This window comes from Grammomys surdaster, unplaced genomic scaffold, assembly GCF_004785775.1.
Source record: "Grammomys surdaster isolate TR1022 unplaced genomic scaffold, NIH_TR_1.0 139, whole genome shotgun sequence".
Lineage (NCBI taxonomy): Eukaryota > Metazoa > Chordata > Mammalia > Rodentia > Muridae > Grammomys > Grammomys surdaster.
Window position 1 is genome coordinate 1428963 of NW_021604597.1, and position 13018 is coordinate 1441980.

At 41.5% G+C, this 13018-nt stretch overlaps 1 long non-coding RNA gene across 1 annotated transcript; it reads left to right on the forward strand.

Annotated features, from left to right (window-relative positions):
* The first annotated feature begins 704 nt into the window (after positions 1 to 704).
* LOC114617852 lies at positions 705 to 1216 on the forward strand. The gene is made up of 3 exons (XR_003710889.1): positions 705 to 731; positions 810 to 899; positions 1197 to 1216. It is a non-coding gene; the product is annotated as an uncharacterized LOC114617852 (long non-coding RNA).
* Positions 1217 to 13018: the final 11802 nt, after the last annotated feature.

Here is a 13018-nt window from a genome sequence, read left to right on the forward strand (position 1 = left end):
CCCCCATGGTAACCTTTTACCTAAAAGACCAGCACTCACGCAGCCATGTGAGGACAATATTGCCTGGATTCCTCTCCATTCCAAGGCTTGGAGTAGCATCATTTTTTGCTTCGCTCACCTCCCTACCCACCAGTCAACAAGCCCTCTCCCAGCATTTCGTCTGTTTCAGTATTCTCCGATGAAGAAAAGCATTCACTCGGAGACATGCTTTGAAGCAATAAACAGCTCACTTCTTTGTGGAAAAATAGGCAATTTTCGAGTAACCTTTGGAAGCATCTAAATAACCCACACATATTTATGGCTGAGTGACTCTTTGGATTGAAGAAACTTTCAGCCTGCGTTTGCAAAGACTTCCATTAACGTCTTTGAGCAGCCTCTCATCTCATTTTAAAACAAATGGCTAGCTCGCAGAAAAGAATTTGGTTTGTTTGTTTCAGGTTTTTTTTTTCCTCTCCCTCTCTCTCTCCTCCTCCTTCAGCTTGCCAGAGATTTGATGCATGCATGAATCAGGGGAAGAAGTTCAATCGGTGACTCTTCACCCACAGATCTCGAGGTCCTGGGAGGCAGAAGCTCCGTGGGGTCATAGGTCAGACTTACACTCTCATTTTGAAAGAAGCTCCATTTCGTTTGCCCACTCCTTCTTCTTTGCAGGAATAATTCTTCAAGGAACAGAGGAGGCTCCAGGTTTCCTCTCACCCAACAAAGCCTCCTAAATGCACTGTTTTTAAAAGGTTCGTTCTTGGGGGGTTGGGGGGAATGCTAGAAGCTATATTTATCTTCAGCTAATCCATTTCTCCCTCTACTCCTAGATTAAGGAATTAATAGATGTTACAGCTGCTGTCCTTAGCAATTACTGTAAATTGGTTACAGCCTTTAAAAAAATCCACTCACCGTCAATGGTAAGAGTCCAAAGTTCTATGCCAAGCACCGGGGACAGAGCCTAAGTAATAAATTAGTGTGTCATAAGACCCAGGATCTACATAGCCTAGGCACTGAGGTTTCAACCACAGAGGCAGGGGGAAGTAGTTGAGGGTGGGGATATATGTTATTTGTATGCACAAGTCCTCTTAAGGCCCGTGATGGATCCAATATCAAGGAAATTTCTTCTTTGTTGATAAAAGCTTGCATTGCTGCAGGCACTTTTAGGTCATTTCTCAGTGTGCTGGCTATTCTAACATCTGCTTCGATCTTTGCAGCAGGACACAGTAAACACTGGGTGCCAGTAGGACGTGTCTTCCCAGATTCCCTTGCCTCCTATATCTGGAAGATGACACATCGCATCCCACAGGTCACACCCATCCAGTGTCAAAATCTACCACTTGCCTTTATTTCTATTATAGTCTATATCATATCTGCCTGTATCAGTTAGGTCCTCCTAGAGGACCAGAACCAGCAGAGCATGTTATTTGTGGTATGCATAATATATCATGCTTTCTCATTCATGATAGGAGGCTAAGTAGAGCAGCAGTGGCCATGTATATACTCCAGAGGCTGAGAAACCAGCTGCTACTCCATCCCAGAAGCTAGTACACGGTCTACCAACCATGAAGTTCCCAACTAAAGGCTTAAGGATTAGATGTTTCCAGGAGACTCACTGGCAGAGAAAGCATGGGTGGAAAGCCTGAAGATTCTAGAGTTTGATACCCAAGGGAAATGGCTGTAGCAATCGAAGCTAAAGAAGGGTGTGGCTTGCTCACACTGGATGGCTTTCTCTTCTTCCACCTTATTCCATCACAGCCCAAAACTTTTTGGATGGTACCATCAACATTCAGGGTGGGTGTTTCTGCTTCAGTCCCCATCTCGCACTTCAGTTTCTATCTCTGGAAAGACCCTCGGACACACGGAGAACTAGGCATTACTAGTGCTAGGCATCTATCTCCTCAGTCCTGTCTACAATCAAAACTACCCATCACACTGCCCAATTCTTTATTTGCTACAGTATAGACCTGCAACATATCCCAAAGGCACACACAGTGAAGACCTGGTCTTCAACTCGGGATCACTAGGATATAGTAGACACTAAGAGATGGGGCCTATTGGGAGGATTTAGGTTAAGGGGAACATGGTCCTAGAATGGAATATGGGATACTAGTTTCTTTCTTTTGCTGTAAGTGAATTATCCTTGATATAAATATGAACAATGAATTAATCAGGTGACTGTATTTCTTTACCTTATGCTATTCCCTAATAACTACACAAAAAAATTTTTTTTCAAAATTCAAAACTGCACGTCAAGAGCTGAGCAGTTAGATGATCTACCTTTACTTTCTACGCTAACCTGCCTACCTCCCAGCCCCATCCCATAATACTTGCATATTATTATTGATCTGGCTCTTCGGACCCCTTCTTCATGGCTCCAATTCCTCCATCCTGCCACTTATCTGAATCTACCTCTCTCCCTCTCTTTTTCCTCTGCTTGGCAGATGTCCCACCCTCTTCTCTCCTCTGACCAGTCAATTGGATGGTCAGCATTTATTGACAAGGCAGAGAATAGATGGTAAGAATTGTTGACACAAAGTTGAGACTGTAGATTCTTGATATAATCATTACAAAGCTATGTCCAGATTGAAACAAGATAGTAAGAGCAGAGAAATCAGAATTTGAGTAACACAAGGGTAAACTTTATACTGTATACAAAAAACATAATGTCAACATCTCCCTTCAATGTCCCAGTTATTAGATGGACAATTCACTCTGCCACATCTTCCTGCCATGAGGGGTTGCCTTGGCAAAGTATCTAAGACAAAGTAGTCCAGCTGACCATAAAGTAAGCCTCCCAAAATTATGAGCCAACATAAACCTTTTTACTTCATAAGTTCATCTATCATAGGTATTTTGTTATAGTAATGTAAAGCTATCAAACTTATTACTTAACAAAACTTCAGTAGTTCTTGAGCCTCCGAGTCTATGTTGCCTCCTCTTGGAAACTGTTTCTTTGCCCTTGTTCTACCTCCATGTTTCCAGGGAACTTAAATCTGGGTTCTCAGTTTCCCTTCCCCATTCACCTTGTGAAGTTGAACCAATTGCATCTTGTTCTTTGGCCAACCTGTGAATGAATGGCCTTGATGTCTCACAGGAAAAGGATGGGGTGCCATGGTACAAAATATGGGTGTGCTCACTTGCCAGGGATTTGGGGTACAGGCAGAAGAAACATGCACCTCTGAGATATCTGCTCAGATGCTACTCTGTGTCCTAGCAGGTAGCAAAAGCTTCTCACTGGGACAATTATTTTCCCTATGGGGTCAGGTACAGAGAAACATACTGAGCAAAGGCTGAACATAGATGAGACATCTCCAGGTAGAAACCCATTTAGAGATTTATTTTCACTCAGACCAAGCAGATAAGCAACATGGAAATCACTGTTGTTCCCTGATGGGGGTCGACCAGTAACCCATGTTTTCTTTCTCTGTAGTTCACTTGAGAGTCAAACCTACCACTTAGCTGATAACAGCTCCTTGTAGCTTTAACCAAAACAGCAATAATCCTTCTGGTTTCAGCCTGCTTCTTTGACCTCTCCTTAAAATAATTGCCGAGTTGGGCTTTAAAAGTCTAGAAGAGAATCAGATAAAAAGCATCAATGGGATTAATGCAACATTCCAGCATTGCTGTAACAATAATCACCTCCCAAAGTTGAAATTCACCTCTGGTCTCCACAGATCCCAGGCCTCAGAGGCCACGGTACACTTTGCATGCCCTCTGACATAGGGTAAACACATAAAGCTCTATCAACAGTAACCCTGGTACTACTCACTTTCTATTACTCCCTGAAATGTTTCTCCTCTTCCTCTCCCGCCCTCTGTTACTCCCTTTTCAATGTTCAATACTAATCAAGGATTTTATTTATAAAACTGCTTTGCAACATCCTGGGGCTGCAAAGAGGAAAAGAGGACAGGATGTTGAACACTGAGAAAGCTGTTACAGATGTATCCACTCGTTCCTTTAAAAAAAAAAAAAGTATTTAGAGCTCTGTGGACACACAAGGAACTCGGGTGTGTGTATGTGTCTGTGTATATAGTATATGTGGGTGTGCATGTGTGTGCATATGCATGTATGAAAAAGAGAGAGAGGGAGGGGGGAAGGAGAGAGAGGGAGAGAAAGAGAGAGAGAGAGAGAGAGAGAGAGAGAGAGAGAGAGAGAGAGAGAGAGAGAGAGGCATGTTCACAGACGTGTTGCATCTTGTTTTGTTGTTGATGGTGGGCTCGTTTGATTTTTTTTGTTGGGTTGGGTTGGGTTGGGTTGGGTTGGGTTGGGTTGGGTTGGGTTGGGTTAGATTTGAGACAGAGATTCACAGTGGCTAAGAGCTCACAAAGCAATCTAGGATAGCTCACCAATGAAATTTAGCATCCTCCTCTCTTCACTACCCAGCTCTGGGCAAAAGCTTCCAGCCTTTCCCCATAGGTTCTAAGGTTCAAATTTAGGTCCTCAGACTTAGAAGAAAATTCACTGACTAAGCTATCATCCTACTCAGAATGCAGATTTTAAAGGGACTAAGAGATGTTCCAGTGTTGGCCAGTTTCACACTCACCAGCAGCAGTTGCTTTGTCTTTATGGTACCAATATTGAATGTGGCAGAGAAACGGTCACTTTACAAACCTGCCTGGCAAAGCATCACACAAAGAGCTTGCTGAATGTGTGCGCTCCAGAAGCCTACCCCACCAAGTAAGTCAGGATTGCCAGCATAGAGCCCTGAGAGGAATTTTTCACATGGTCCTCATCAACCGACTAGCTGGAAACAGAATTTGACAGAATCTCTGCTGGCTCTTCTAAGCACATCTCACTGTTGTAGAGGTGCCTACCTCAGCTGCACAGGGAAGTTGCCCAGGGAGCTTCATATACACCACAATGTTCCAACCCAGCCTAATTCAGGAAGAAGTTATGGGGGTGAGGGAGGGGGCAAGTGCTTAAGTGTGGACATGAAGCCATCTAGGAGAGGCTAAAGTCTAGACGATGACTTTCCTGAAAGATAGCCCACTGTTTTTTCTCAAGGTCTGCAGTGGGTGAGCCCAATTTCAAGAACCAAAGTAACTTATCTCAGGATTGCTTCTTGCAGCTGAAATGCCTTCCTTGTTTTTATTAAATTAATATAATAATCCCTGGCCATTAGTTCACCCTATTAATCTGATTTCCTACAGACAAACATAAACATGAAATTTCATGAATTAATGCTGTTTAGATGAATTAATGATTGCATAGAATTCCTGATTTGATTCAAATAATTTTAGGAAGAAAGTTTTAAGAGATGGCCTTAGTTGCTTTGCTAGAAAGATGTAATAAAGTTAGAACCAAGAATAGAATGTGCCCACTCCTCATATAGTAAGTAAAGGCTGCATAAAAAATACAATGAGATTTCATGATCACACTAAAAAGAGAAATTGGCTTGAGATAAATTTGTGTTCAAGGAAAAACATTTAGCTCCAAGGATAAAGCTATAGGTGTGCACTATGCTAAGGCAAGGTATGTAAAAACTGTTGCTTTGAACTTATAATGAGCTTACAGTATGAAACAGTGCTTTGAACTTTTATTGATATCCTTTTGTTACTCCCATTTTATATCGCATTTTATCTATGAGGTAATTTTTTTAAACAACCTTTTGTCTAAGAAGATATAAAAAGGCCAAAGAAAAAAAATAAAGTTGTTGGATGGTTTGGCTTGGTGGGCTTTGCCACACCCATCAATTCACCCATCTATCCATCCATCCATTCATCCAAATGTATGTGTCTATTTGTTTATAAGTAAGTATGTAGGTATATGTGTATGTATGTCAGCGTGCATGAACACTTGTGGAGTTGATGAGAGAGATGGCTGGACCCAGTCAGAATTTGTGTATATCAATGTATGTCTAAAGCTATATCCTGGGCAGGAGGGAGGGGAAAAATGGTCCTGGGTGAGAAATGGGGTAAGGGGATAACATCTGAAATGTAAATAAAATATCCAATAAAAAAAGGAAAAAAAGCTATAAAAAAACTGAAAGCAATAAATAAAAGGTGATGTAGACATTTTCTGCTTAATCCAGTGTATCTGTTTTCCCTGTGAGCAACTTCTTTCTTTTCTGGTTTACAAAGACTTAACCAGCCAAGTCAGTAAGGGGCTCCAGGCTGCTCAGCCAGAGAAGGGAGTGTGGAAATAAATCCTTTACCTACCCCTACCCCAGTGTTAGCAACATGTGTCAATAGGTCTAGAGGCCTGAAGCTTCTGACCTCAGAGTAACTTACCCAAGATGGGTATATGTTATTATAGAATGCAGTCCTATTCTCTCTCAAAAACAAATCTTGTCCCCACCAATGCTCTTTCTCCTCTACTACCTCCAAGAAAGAACCAGAGCTCTGGAGCTGGCCTCCAGCAAATATGTAGTATATGTGTACTGTGTACCTTGTGTACCTGCAGAGGCCAGAGGATGCCAAATACCCTGCTTCACTCTCTACTGTATTCCCATAAGGCCAGGGTCTCTCACTGAGCCTGGAGCTAGGCTGGTAGTCAGCAAGGCCCAGGATGCTCCTGTCTCTCCCTCCCCAAAGTGCCAGGTTCTGTGTGTATGTAATTGTACCCAGGTTTTCACATGAGTGCTGAGATTCAAACTCAGGTCTTCACGGTTGTGCAGCAAGCACTCTTCCCCACAAAGCCATCTTCCCAGACCCAGCCTGGGAATTCCCATTCTCATCCATACTGCCATTTCTGTTTATATCTACAGCCATGGACATGATCCACGGGTACAGCGTTAGCTTTACATGATACTCCAGGTACAAGCTAGAGTTCTCAAATAAATGATGTGCCAAAGGTGCTGATTTACTAGTCTTTGTGATGGTTTGTGTTGGAAATGTCCTCCTGTGTGTTTGAATATTTGGTTCCCACCTTGTGGTTCTTTTGGGAGGTTGTGTAACTCTTAGAACATAGGGTCTAGCTAGCCAAAGTAGGACCCTGAAGGCCAGCCTTGAAGGTAGTGGATTCTATGCAGAATTCACTGTCTCTGGTTCCAGTCAGAGTTCACCACTTCCTGTCTGCCACCACAGTTGGGCCCTGCCCAGCCTTCCCTCTCCACACGGTGGACCACATCCTCTGAAGTATGAGTCAAAACAAGCCATTCCTCCCTTAAGTTGCTTCTGCCTAGTATCTTATCACTAGAAAATTCGGTAATACAACTGTCTTTTGTATTCCCAATCAAAACAGTCATATCAAAGATTCTGGAAGTCCAACAACAAGGTCCCAAATTAATTTTTTTGTTTATAAATTTTAAAATTGTGTAAACCTATTTAAGACTGTTTTCAAAATTTAATTGCTTACAAATTAATTTTGCTGCTTCTTAATTTTTAAAGTTGTATAAACCTATTTAACTCCATTCTCCAAGTTTAATTGCCTAGGAAGAGAACTTGTTCCATTGGCATGTTTGCGTGGTTGGATGGAGGGCTGTTTTATATGTCACGTGGCCACCTAACCTGTGTAGCAGGGATGCACATAGGAATGGGAATGAAGAACACCTTAAATGTTGCAGTCTGGTTTGTATCAACTGCTGAATCATAAGGCTGCTTCCATTGGCTCTTTACTTCTGTTTCTATTTGCTATATATTTTGTGTCAGCCCTTTCTCCTGATCATGTCTCAGCACTGACCCTCCAGGCCTCCGGGTTCTCCCTTAAGGAAGCTGACTGAGACAATACACTTACCCCTTCTTCTCCATTCACCCTCAGCTACTGCCTAGTGGAAGAACCAGCCCTGCATCTGCAGAGATGCTCCTCAGAGCTTCATCCAGGCCACATCCCACTTGCTGTTTTGTTTTGCTTTTTAGAGAGAGGCTGTTCCTATGCAGTCCGGGCTGCACAGAACTCACAATTCTTTTCCTACTCACAGTTGTCAAAGTTACTATTTCCAAGTTACCAAGTCCAAGCAAGAAAGGAATGGGAAAAGAGGAAAGCAGAAGCCATGCATGCCCTGGAGTTGCCCCGAGTCGAATCTCCACTGCCAGAAAATGAATATAGGAAGGAGGGGTGACCACAGTCCCTTCCAGGTGCACGCTTCCAAGACTGGCCAATTTCCTGAAGAGGCAAGCCATTAAAACACTTGAGGAGAACAGAGTGGAAAATAATGGATTCTATGAGGGGGACCAGGGAGGAAGTGGTGGGGAGAGAGGGAGAGGGAGGAAGGGAGGACGGGAGGGAAAGAGGGAAGGAGGGAAGGAGGGAGGGAGGGAGGGAGAGAGAGAGAGAGTTCAACTTAACTGCATTGACTGGATGCAATTCCTTTCTGGAATATGAAGTAGAGTCATGGCTCTGAGTGCTCCCTGAGTACTCCCTGAGTGCTCCCTGTCACAGCAGCTCTCCAAGCAGCCCCACCGCCACTCTTTACATTTCCTCTGGTTCTAGCATTTCTTGTGGGGCTCCCAAGTTATCTCCATTCCTTGCCTGTATCTACTAGACCTCAAGAGCAAGTTGGCCCATTGCCACCTAGCTATGGCAGCCAGAAATGTCCCCTTGCCTTGTTGCATGTCCCTTGGGGTAAAATCACATCAGGGGAAGAGTCATTCTGGAGCAAAGTCCTGCCTAGAAAACATTATAAATCGATAGGAAAAGGCAAGTAATTAAATCATGGCCTTTCTTCAAGTTAATTTAGTTATATAACAAAATAAGGATAATTAAGCACAAATAATCTTTGAAGAAAGAACCTAAGCCTTATTTCTTATAAAATAGATGTTCTTTGCTAGGCACGGTGATGAATGCCTGTGATCAGGGCTTGGACGATACAAACAGTAGTATCTCAACTTTATGTCTAGCCTGGGCTACACCTGGAGACCCTGTCTTAACAAGCAAAACAAAAATGTTAATTACCATTTGCAAATGCTAACATTTAAAAAAAATAATCTTTTCAAAAACTCTAAAACTTACAATTTGTCCCGCATGCAAGATATGCTGTGATAAAAGTGGTGTAGAAATTGTGGGAGTGGCCAACCAATGATTGGTCCAGCTTGAGACCCATGTCATGAGTGGAAGCCCTCCTCTGACACTTCCTGGAAGGCCAGGACCCAGATGCTGGATAGCCGAGACCTTGGATAAAACCAAATGTGAATGGCAAAAAAAAAAAAAAAAAGTCAATGAAATGACTTTTGATTCCTACTGATATTCTGCTTCTCATAGATTGGTGCCTAGACCGATTGTCACCAGAGAGGCTTCATCTAGCAACTGATGTAAATGATACAGAGACTCACAGCAAAAGACTAGGCAGAGCTCCAGGATCCTATAGAAGACGGAAGGAAGGATTGTAAAAGCCAGCGAGATCAAGGACACCACAAGAAAACCTACAGAATCAACTAACCTGGGCTCATAGGGGCTCACAGAGACTGAACCAACAATCAAGGAGCGTACATGTGTCTGACCTAGGCCCTCTGCATATATGTTATGGTTGTGTAGCTTGGTTTTCTTGTGGGATGCTTAACAGTGGGGTGGGGACTGTCTCCGACTCTTTTGCCTGCTCTTAGTACTCTTTTTCTCCTACTGTGTTGCCTTGTCCAGCCCTAGTGTGAGGGAGGTGCCTAGTCTTACTGCAAGTCGATAAGCCACATTTGGTTGATACCCAAAAGGCCTACCCTTTTATGAGTAGAAATAGAGGAGTGGATCTGGCAGAGGACAGACAGAAGGGAGGTATGAGGGAGAGTGACTTAGAGAAAAGAAGGGAGAAAAAACTGTGGCCGAGATGTAAAAATAATGATAATAATAAAAAGTAGAAGAAAAAATTCTCAAAGAACTAATAAAAATGAGGACTAAAAAGAGCAGTCTTCAGCTACCCAGAAAAGGAAGGGGCAAGACACAAGCAAGAAGACAAGTGTACAGGCTCAATTTAGACTTTATTTTTAATTTCCATCGAAGCTAAATTATGATTTTGCTATATCAAAGTTTAAACTTCAAAATGTAACTGAAAAACAAAAAGCGAAAATTAAAATATGTCACAAGAATTAACATTCAACATATGAAGAGTTTATCAAATCAATTGTATAAAAATATCAAACATGAAGGCTGCAATATGTAAGTAGCCAGAAATACCTGGAAAACTCACAGAAGAGGACATTCAGTAAAAGAGCAGGAATGAGCAACTAAAATCTCCAGCCTCACTGGAAAATAATTTCTTAATTAAGTGCAGTTTTGCCTATAAGATTATTATGTTTGAAATAAAAAAAGATTTCTTCACTGATGTGAATAAGAAGAAAACAGCACTCAAGATTTGCAGACGCTTTTACAAGTAACACAATTATAAGGTTTAAATAGACTCACTTTGCATAATCTGTCCTAAAAAATTGATACTAATTGTTGCAAGAACTCAAAGATGTTCATTATAGGTAATGAACATTAACATTAGGTAAAATAATGAAAAATCAAGTATCACTTAAATGCCCAGTAAGTAAGCTGTGTTACAGAAGTCACATGGTAGCGATGCAATGTAGTGCCAGGAAGCCATTTAAAAACCGCTTAAAATAACAAGTATGAGAATCGTATTAAAAGCATTACTGCGACGATACACATAGATAGATTATAATAGATTGATGACAGAAGGCTAATAAATATATAGATGATGATACGATAATGGATGATAGCTATAGAGACACAGGTGCTAGATATATGGATGAAATAGTGATAGATCTATAAATATATGATATAGAGACATGATAGGTAGATATAAATGAATAGATTACATATGAATAAATTAGATGATAAATAGGCAAATACTAGGTAGATATTAGATAGATAATAGCTAGTTAATGATGATGAAGGTAGAGACAGACAGACAGACAGACAGACAGATGAAGATAGATAGATAGATAGATAGATAGATAGATAGATAGATAGATACACACAGTGACAGATGAAGATAGATAGATTGACACATACATACATACATACATACATACATACATACATACATACATAGGTACATAGGTATTTTAAAAAGTACCAACCACTGAAAGTCTGGCCTTCATTACCTCCAGGTGGCTTAGCATGGGCAAAATTTTTCATTCCTTTTATTTCATTTTTCTAAATTATTTGTAGTGCACATGTATTACTTTCATCATGGAAAACATAAACTCCTCAGAAAATGGTCCTGTTTTCTAAAAGCACAGGCCTGTGTACTGAGGCATTAAAATCAGTGGCCCTTCAGTCATGTTTTCTTCAAACTGAGCTATTTTAAAAACACATTCAGATCATATAAAGGCTGATTGAAGCCAAGGAAACCTAATCTGCTCTAATAACAGGGTCATGACCCTTTCGGTCACACAAACACCTGGGAAAGATGGTTCCGGAACACTCAAAAGAAGCTTTACGTTGAAGGGAGGAGTTTTGTGGTTTTTTTTTTTATTCCTTAGCCACAATCTTTTCACTGCACACATCAAACGTCTTCCCCAGATGTCAACAGGAAATTCCAAACAGAGAAAATAACATCAAGTCAGTTCGTGCCCCGAGTTAACCTATTCTTAAAAGAGAAAAGAAAATTAAAAGACAGAATGGATACACAGCGCACTGTCGGAGTTGATGACACTGATCAGTAATACTTGTCATTGCTCTGCTTCCTTTATCGTATTGTTCGTAAGACATGAGAGTCAGGCATGATCCACGAAATGGCCCCAATTCTGAGCTAGATCATTGGGAGGGAAAAAGGGTAGATTAGTTAAAGAATCACTAATAATTAACAGTGCAACTTGGAAGCTCCATGGAGCTAACCTAGCTTTATTTTGTACAGGCTTTCATGTTAAAATACAGAAATCCATAGCCCGTGTTAAAATACAGAAATCCATAGAAGATCATTACTGATGTCAAAGCAGCCACAAAAATGAGAAGACACGCCCACCACCACCCCCCATAGAATCCTAGTCCCAGATTAAAGTAAATCGCACAATGGAAACAGTAGTAGAGGTCTTCAGCCATCAAAGGCAGGACTGTTCTCCACTCAGAAGCAATCACCCAGGTTCTTAAGGAGGATAATTTTGGTACTATCGTCTGTCCTTTATCCATTGCTGGATTATATTCCAAGTGATGGGTCTTCCCTAGAACTCCAGCATCTGTCTCACTTTCCAGTTCCCATCAATCTAATTAGAGGATGGAAAGGGAACACGACACCATTATTCCGGGCAGAAAGTAGTCTAAAGTAGGAGGCAAACTAAATGTTAAGACACACGAGGAGGTTACTAAGAAGAGAGGTACAACTTGAGGACGGGTTCAATATAACATGGTGCCCATGTTTTCTGAATCAAAAAGAAAAAGAGAAATGCATGACCCAACAACCACAGAGGGAGTTTTGAGTTAAATGGGGCAGAATATTTTCCATTGGGGCTAACGCAGAAAAATCCATAGAGCTCTGTGGTTTTTATTTTTTTTTCATTGAGCGTGGCTGGGAGTTATAGAGTGTAGGTCAGGATGAAAGAGTGGGGAGGACCAGGTAGAAAGGGAAGAAAGGAAGCCCCCCTAAGCTTTGAGTACTAGGTTATTTTCTTTCTCTATTCAAGCATGTTCTCTTCTGCAGGAAAAATGCTTTGTTAAACTGATCTGAGGTCGTTTCCATCCTCTTGAGAAATCTGATGCAGTATTTCATCCTAAACATTATAAAGCCTGGCATTAAAAGCTTCCCAAAGTCTATTTTCCCCTGGAGTCAGGTACAGTTTGTCATTTGCTCACACATTCCTTCTGGCAGACGGCTTTACGATGATTCCCATGGGCAGCTGTGGGCTGGAGAGCATCCTTCACACATGACTTCCCACAGAGTCCAGAGGCCAACGGGCACAAGGAGAGAGCCAGGTCCCTGCTATTGATGATCCCTCCCATCTAGAACCCATGTGTTATAGCATCTCTTCATACTGCTTACCTGAGTTTATCACACACTATCAAAACTCAGAAACACATAAACTCAAACCCGAGAATACGTTCATATTTAAAACAGTTGTTCCTCCCTGTATGTCCAAGTGTTATTTTTTAAGTGCTTACTGAAGCCTATCCTTCTGCAGAAACACTGACTCCTCACTGTTGTCTATGTGTGAGAGCAGAAAGGCTG